Raw genomic sequence first — 9149 nt, forward strand, 5'->3', positions numbered from 1 at the left:
ACCAACATCATTAGGTAAGTGTCCTATTAAATAGCAGAGGCCAGGCGCAGTGGCTCATGCCTGTAATCCTAGCACTCTGGGAGGCCAAGGCAGGCGGATTGCTCGAGGTCAGGAGATCGAAACCAGCCTGAGCAAGAGCGAGACCCCGTCTCTACTATAAATAGAAAGAAATTAATTGGCCAACTAATATATAGAGAAAAAATTAGCCGGGCATGGTGGCGCATGCCTGTAGTCCCAGCTACTAGGGAGGCTGAGGCAGCAGGATTGCTTGAGCCCAGGAGTTTGAGGTTGCTGTGAGCTAGGCTGCCGCCAGCGCACTCACTCTAGCCTGGGCAACAAAACGAGACTCTGTCTCAAAAAAAAAAAAAAATAGCAGAGATAGTTAATAAGAATTATCAAATTCTTAATGAATTAATTTTAAAATTAATAAATAATAATCATTAATGAATCCTAAAATAATATTTAATAAGATATTAATATCTGTCCAGATGTTTAGAACTGATACATAGGGATCCCCAGAACTATTGTGGGACTCATAACTCCGGTTCACAAGAATAGAAGTTCTGTGTTACAAGCTGTGGGACCACAAGTGCCATTCCCTAGAGACAATTGGAGAAATGGAGTGGCTACACCAATATACAACTTTAGGGAAAAACTGTTATGAGGGACAAAGAAGGACATTATATATGGGTAAACGCGGCAATTAATGAAGAAGATATAACAATTATAAACCTAAACCTAACATTAGAGTCCCAAAATTTAAGAAGCAAAAACTGATAGAATGAAGGGATGGTTCTGTAACAATGGTTGGAGATTTCCTACCCCATTTCAATAATAGATAGAAGAATTTAGACATGAGATCAATAAGAAAATAGAGGATTTGGACAACGTTATAAATCAACTAAACTTTATTGACTTGTAAAGAGCACGTCACCCTCCAACAGCAAAATACACATTTTTTTCCTCAAGTGCACCTGAACTACAGGGTAGTCCATATGTTAGGTCAAATACAAGACTTAATAAACTTGAAAGATTGCAATTATTTAAAGTATCTTCTCCAACCACAAAGGAATTGAACTAGAAATCAATAACAGAAGGAAGCTAGAAATTTCACAAATATGTGGATATTTAATAGCATACTCAATCAATGGGTTGATGGAGAAATTACAAGAGAAATTAGAAAATACTTTGAGATGCACAAAAATAAAAATATAGCATTCCAAAACTTTCAGGTTCCAATGAAAACAATGCTCAGAGGGAAATTTTTAGCTATACATACTTACATTAAGAAAAGTAAGTTCCAAATCAATAAGCTAACTTTACATGTTAAGGAACTAAAAACAAAAAAATTAAGTAAATAAAGGAAGCTAACCCTGAAGCCACAAAAGGAAGGAAATAATATAGATCTGAATGGATATCAGATCAGAAATCAGGAATAGAAAATAATAATCAACTAATCCAAGAAGCAGTGTTTGAAGAGATTAACAAAATTGACAAACTGACTAAGAAAAGAAGACTCAAATTATTAAAATTAGAAATGAAGTGGAAACATTACTTTTGACCTTGCAGTGATAAAACAGATTATAAAAGATTACTATGGACAAGTGTATACCAACAAGTTATATAATCTAGATAAAATGAAACAATCCTTCAAAACATACATCAAATTTGACTCAAGAAAAAATATAAAACTAAGCAGACTTACAAAAAAAATAAAGAGATCGAATCTGTAATTAAAAGCCTCTTCCAACAGAAAAGGTAGCTTCCAACAGACCAGATAGCTTCACTGGCAAATGGATTTCTTCATATTGAAGCAATGGTGCATTGCTGGTCATAGCATATTATTTTCTTTATATTGATTCTATTTGCTAATACTTTGTTTAGAATTTTTGCATTAATATTCATGAGTGGTATTGTTTCATAGTTTTCTTCTACATACTATCTGTATGAGGTTTAGGTATAAGTTTTATATTTGCTTCATTACATGAAATAGAAAGTTCCCTTTCTTTTCCATACCGTGTAGCAATTAGGAGAATGCTGGCATTATATGGTCCTTTGTATGATTAGTAGATTCACCTATAAATGCATCTGGACCAAGTGCCTTCTTGAGGACAATTTCTTAATAACTTTCTCTACTTCATCTTTGTAAATTGGTATGTTCAAGCTTTCTAGCAGTTTGGGCTTCAGTTTGGGTTATCTGTATATCCTTAGAAAGCTGTCATTACTTTAAGGTTTTAAAACTAGTTTCCATAGAAGTCTACACATTAGTTTCTTATGATATTAAGTTCCTTATGTTTCAATGGTAATTTTGTCCTTCTCATTGTTTTTTGTTAATTTGTGCTTTCTCTTTCTTTTTTGTGCAATTAGCTGGTGGTTTACCTCTCTTGTTATTTTTTTTCCCAAGAAGTGAGGATTTTTGTGAAAAGATGCTCAATATTTTTAACCATCAGGGAAACACTACAACTCACATTGAGGTATTCCTTCACACCAACTAGGATGGCTATAATAAAATAAACAGATAAAAAAGAAGTGTTGGCAAGTATGTGGAAAAATGGAAACCCTCATACCCCACTGACATAAACGTAAACTGTGCAGCTACTTTGGGAAAGAGTCCAGCAATTTCTCAAAATGTTAAACATAGAGTTACCATGTAAATCAGAAATTCCACAGCTACCTATGATGAGAATTAAAAACATACGTTTTTCTCAAAAATTTTTGATTGGACAGAGATTTCCTTAAGTGCTTAGAGCCAAAAGTGTCTCCTGCTATTTGCAGATGAATTTTGTGTGCGTGTGTTGGGCGTGCTTTCACCACTTGGCCTGCCACATTTCAACCCTGTCTTAGCTTTCACTTCCTGCTGTGCCCCTTCTGTGGGATCAGCTAGAGGAGAGAGTTGCAACCTTTTCAGGTCGTTCTTGAACATGCCCGTAGCCCTAGACATGTGGGTGGGTGGCCTCTAGATTTTCAAGAATATATTAGAGATTTTCCCAACTTGGATTCCCAAAGCATCTATTTTTCAATCTTTCCTCCCAAGGTTTTTGGTTAGTTTATTGTTTCTTCCTACTGTCAATCATTCTTTCTAGAAGCAGCAATTAGTACATACATTCATAAATGTTTTTGATAAACATACCCTGGTAGCACTGTGAGAACTCCAAGTTAGGCGAGATAAAGGCAAGACCTTTAAGCTGGTCTCCTGGGCAGCCGGCAGAGAGATCAACTAAGGACAAATCTTTACAAAGGAGGTTCATTCTGCTTCCACCATTACTGGTATCAGTACCTGGAATGCGGCCTGGTTTTTATCAAGTTTATCACTGGGCTGGGGCATGGAGGACAGGACCAGCATAAGTTAAAACATCACAGATCTCACTGTTTTTACTGAGATTCAATCTGTTTTTCTTGATTAAGTATTTTCCTAGCTGCTGTAAAATTTTGGTTAGCTTCTAGACTTCCAAACAGTAGATTTTTACTGTTTCCTTCTTTATTTGTTGTTGTTTTTATGGAGGAAAAAAAGACTTTGGCATTTCTTACTCTGATATTTTGTTGACATGACAATGTCATTTTTCTTAAAAATTATTGTATTTCCAACCACAATGAGTAAGATATGCAACGTTTGGGGGATGGACATGCTTGAAGTTCTTACTTGAGGGGGGAGGGGGCATGGGCAATATAAGTAACCTTAACACTTGTACCCCCATAATACGCTAAAATAAAAAAAAATTATTGTATTTCAATTGGTACTTTTCCTTTCATCTAAGAGTAGTTTAATAAGTTTCTTTTTAAATTTTTCCATGTGTAAGGGTCTTTCTGCTTTTGTTTTTTAGTAAATACTTTTCTTATCACATTGTGATCAGTGATTTTATAATATTTCAACATTATAGAAGCTACTAGTATTTTCTTTGTGACCTAGCATATAATTAGTTTCGGTGTATGTGCCATGAAAAGGTCTGCTCTATATTATAAGGGTATAGTGTTTGATACATATTGTAAGATCTCTCCTATTCAATGTGTCATTTATGTCTTCTATCTCTTTAATTATTTTTTGTCCACTTGATCTTTCTTGTCCTGAGAGTGGTGTAGTACATTCTCCAGTTTTTAGGTTATTTATATCTGTCTCTTATCATCTATAATTTCTGCTTCATAAAGGAGGTTGCCATATTATTTGGTGCATGAATAGTCACAGTGTTATATCTTCGATGTGGATTATGGCTTTTAGTATTAAAAAAGAGTTTTTTCCATATTTCATGATTTGGTGCTTAAGTTCTACTTGGCCTGATATCAGGATTGCTACCCATGTCTTCTTTCTCTTTCCATTTGCCTGATATTTTTTTCATTCATATTTTTGTTTTTAGCCTTGCTAAATCACTGTGTTAGATGTGTCCCTTGTAAACAGATAGTAAGGTTTTGGTTTGTGAGCCAAATTGAAAAGTTGTCTTTTAATAGGTAAATTCTTACCATTCACATTTATTACTATGAGTGATATAGTTGGTCATGTTGGTCATGTTTTGTAACACATATGTTTTGTTTGATTTACTATGTTTCTTTCTCCATCAAATATGAGTTCTTTGTTTTTTGTTTAAACAATTAGGAGAGCATTTAGGAATGTTTATACTGTTGTTCTTGTGACAGCCTTTTTATCTTTCTTTTTATTGCCATTTGTCCCATGGTCTTTATTTAACATCTGCTATCTGATTTATCATGCATTTTCCCCAAATACTTTACCACCCACCAAATGTTCAACATGAACTTTGTCTCTTTCCCTCTTTCCCAATTTTCTCATTAAAATTGCAATATTTTTACTTTTTCACATTATATAACAGTTGTATATTAGTCTTCCATCCTCATATCCATCATTTTTTAAAATTATTCCATCCACATTTATGTATTTTAAAATAGTCATTATCAGTTCTGTTGTGGAAGTTTTCTAGTCATCTTTTGATTAGATGAAGCTAATTCTATATTACATTCTTTGGGAAGGAGTGATGTGTCCAAAATTTCCTAAATTCTGTACATTGAAAAGTAGTTTTCTGATACATAATGATTGTATATATCTATGGGATAAACAGAGGCTGATTAATGTTTCTCTATAATACCTTGGTATTTGAAGGACATGTTGACTAGAGATGAAATCCTTCATTCACACTTTTATTGGCTTAAAAAAATGCCACTTCACCGTTGGCTTACTTTCTGTGATGGATTCTTAAAAGTCTGATGCTAATCTATTTTTTGTTTGTTTGTTTGTTTTGGTAAATTACTTATTCTTTTTGCCTGGGATCCTTGAGGAGTTTTCTTTACCATTGAAATATGATAGTTTTGTCTCTTGGTTAATTTTCCTAATTTTATTCTTGGTTAATTTTCACAAGTACCTGTTGAGCCCTTTCAATATATAATTTTAGATCACCCCACTTTTAAAAAATTCTGAAAAACCTTATTGCGTTAGAGTTCTATCTTTTAGTTTGTTTCATTTTATTGTTTTGTTTTCCTCCTTTAAAAATTCCAATAATATGAATGCAATTCCTTCCTTGCCTGCCTGCCATTTCTACTTTTTTCTCTCTGCACACAACTATCTCCTTCACTGATTTCCCAGGGTTCCAAACTCCTCAGGAAACTCCAGGCACTCTTTACATTGGCAGGTGCAACAGATACAGCACAAATGTTGCTACCTCTGGAAGTAGAAGGCCACACTCCCTAATTACTATGGAAATGTCCTTAAGAACGTGCCTTCTTTTATTGGGCAAGATGTCCAGATACCTCTTTCATAGTTTCTCCACCAGCAGTAACTTATTTTAAAATATCTCCTTTAAGGCCGGGCGTGGTGGCTCACGCCTGTAATGCTAGCACTCTGGGAAGCCCAGGTGGGCGGATTGCTCGAGGTCGGGAGTTCAAAACCAGCCTGAGCAAGACCCCATCTCTACTAAAAATAGAAAGAAATTAATTGACCAACTAAAAATATATATACAAAAAATCAGCCGGGCATGGTGGCACATGCCTGTAGTCCCAGCTACTCGGGAGGCTGAGGCAGGAGGATCACTTAAGCCCAGGAGTTTGAGGTTGCTGTGAGCTAGGCTGACGCCACGGCACTCACTCTAGCCTGGGCAACAAAGTGAGACTCTGTCTCAAAAAAAAAAAAAAAAAAAAAAAAATATCTCCTTTAATGGGCCTCACCCATTTTTCTGCTCATATTTTAATCACAGTTTACATCCTTAGATCTTCCACACTAGATAATATTTTGTCCCCCTAGCCTTCTGCTTAGAGTTTTTGTGGGCACACTCATTTCTCAACAAATCCTGCCCCACATTTTCTCTTGAATCACAACGGGGCACACCACTGCTGTCTCCAGGCACACAGATCCCACATCTGCCCAGCCAACATTGCCAAACTGGACACCACTTCCTCTCCCCTCCTGGAAGTCACAGCCATGGATGCCACTGCTGCAGGAGAAAAGTCTCACTTCTAAGTACCTCCGTGTCTGCTTCTTTTTATCACCTGTTCTCAGTGCATAACTCAACATGCATCTCTGACTGTTTGAATCAGTACACCCGCACGTGTGCTGGCTGCCGAGAAGGCAGGAAGCTGGCAGGTGGACTTTCCAGATTCTGCAAGAGTCAGGGCTCAGCCTCCCACTCCCAGGTCTGACATGGTGGGGAACTCCATGGTTATAGCAATGGTGTTTGTTTGATTAGAAACCAAGACATGAAAATTGTCCACATGTCCACTCATCCCTTTGTGAGCACCTGAGCAGCTACTGTGCACCCCCATCCTTCACTGTGTGTTCCAGTCCCAGCCTCTGGCCTGTACATTCCCCAAGTGTAACAAGGAAGTGGAGATTGAAGGTGGTAGCGACCCAGGGCCTTTGGTTGGATTCTCTAATCCACCTACTGCCTTAAAACACATTTATAGGCCGGGCGCTGTGGCTCACGCCTGTAATCCTAGCTCTTGGGAGGCCGAGGCGGGCGGATTGCTCAAGGTCAGGAGTTCGAAACCAGCCTGAGCAAGAGCGAGACCCCGTCTCTACTATAAATAGAAAGAAATTAATTGGCCAACTGATATATATATATATAAATTAGCCGGGCATGGTGGCGCATGCCTGTAGTCCCAGCTACCCGGGAGGCTGAGGCAGAAGGATCACTCGAGCCCAGGAGTTTGAGGTTGCTGTGAGCTAGGCTGATGCCACGGCACTCACTCTAGCCTGGGCAACAAAGCGAGACTCTGTCTCAGAAAAAAAAAAAAAAAAAAAAAAAAACACATTTATGGAGGGTGGGGGTGGCGGCGCCGAGGTAACCATGGCTACCGAGCCCGAAGCCGTGGAGCCGGAGGTGCAGTCACTCGTGGATCGTTACTTCACTCGCTGGTACAAAGCGGATGTCAAAGGAAAACCCTGTGAGGACCACTGTATACTACAGCACTCCAACCGGGGGCACAGTTTCTAACAGAACTTGCACCTCTCTGTAAGATTTACTGCTCAGATGGAGAAGAATATACCATATTTAGTTGTGTTAGAGGACGGCTGAGGGAAGTGAATGAGAACATTCTCCATAAGCCATCTATTCTTCAAGAAAAGCCATCCACTGAAGGCTACATTGCAGTTGTGTTACCCAAATTTGAAGAAAGTAAAAGCATAACAGAAGGGTTACTGACACAAAAACAGTACGAAGAAATCGTAGTGAAATGAATTAATGCCACTACAGCTACATCATGAGGATTGAGATGGAGTAAAAAGCAAAGCGGGATTCTTATCCTTACCTGGCCCAAACCATCAGTGCACTAAATGAGAAGTCTCAGTGTATATAGAGCATACTTCACACCCAACTACCCACAGGGGAGGCCTAATCCTTCACTTAACCTGGTTTTCCCTCTTTGTCTTGCTTACTGAGCCTTGATTCTCATTTGTCTTCAGCCTCTCAGATCTACCCTGTCCATGTACATACTCTGTGCTTTTCTTGCTTCTAACAACTGCCAAGCATGGGATGTTTTTCTGATCAAATGCAAACAAAGCTCTTTGAGGAAAATTTAGAAAATACAGAAAAGTTTCAAGTAGCCAAGTAAAAGTAATTGATCCATCATCTTATGACGTGGAAGTAAATACAGTTGACCCTTGAGCAACAGGGGTTTGAACTAAATGGGTCCACCTATATGGGGATTTTTTTAAATCCAATGCAGATTAAAAATATATAGTATTCATAGGATGTGAAACCTACATAAAGAACAGGCCAACTTTTCCTATGCTCAGATTCCACAGGGCTGACTACAGGATTTGAATAAGCATTGATATGGGTATACAAGGCCCTGGAACTGATTTATCCCGTGTATGACTATACTACATTTTCTTTTGTTTGTTGTGATATGGTAATTGTTTTGCCTCAATTTTTATCAGTTGAAAGTTGAAAAAAACCTAACTGGCCTTTCTTTCCCAATCTCTGTCAGTGTGACACTACCAAAAAGTCTAGTTCTGCCCCTTCTACCTTAACTTCTCTCCATTTAGGTTGTAGGGAAGAGGCAAGAATGTAAAGTGTACCCTCCCTCTTCATGCCTATGGAATGGCCTTCCTGTCTGAAACAAAGTGGAACTGTAACACTTCACTTACTTCTTAAATAAGGGACACATGAAAAGGCTTTGAAAAATACAAAGGCTTTCCTAGCAAATGAAAGTATTATAAATGCAATGGTAAGCTGATTGTTGCAGTACATACATTGTAGTCACTCAGTTTCACACACTCTAGTTACAAGGTAACCAGCAAAGAAGTTGCTATGAATATGTCATTCAAAGGCACAGATGCCTTTGAACAGAACAAATGCTTTCACATTTAAACTAAAAAAAAAAAAAGCAACAACTATGAATCTATGGCTTAAGACTGCATACCTATTTACACTGAATTTTAAATAAAAGGATTGTAAAACTTGTTTTTCTTTAAGGGCTATGACACATAATACATTTAAATATCCCTGTTTTTAAACAAAACACATTTTTATACAGAAGAAATCATTTGATGTATAAATCCCTTTGGTTCTGTAGTCTGTGCTGTTAAAGTCATAAGTTTGCACTTTCATAAAAGAATATTCTCTTTTCTTTTCAGGTATATAAGAGGGAGTTTAGTAAATAAAAATCATTTTTGGTTCACAAGAAAAACACCTTGTAATCTGAGTGCCAACATG

At 37.4% G+C, this 9149-nt stretch overlaps 1 pseudogene; it reads left to right on the forward strand.

The window, feature by feature from the left end:
• The first annotated feature begins 7277 nt into the window (after positions 1-7277).
• Positions 7278-8272, forward strand: LOC109729669 (protein Abitram pseudogene; annotated as a pseudogene).
• The last annotated feature ends 877 nt before the right edge of the window (positions 8273-9149 follow it).

This window comes from Microcebus murinus, chromosome 16 (genome assembly GCF_040939455.1).
Source record: "Microcebus murinus isolate Inina chromosome 16, M.murinus_Inina_mat1.0, whole genome shotgun sequence".
NCBI classification, from domain to species: domain Eukaryota; kingdom Metazoa; phylum Chordata; class Mammalia; order Primates; family Cheirogaleidae; genus Microcebus; species Microcebus murinus.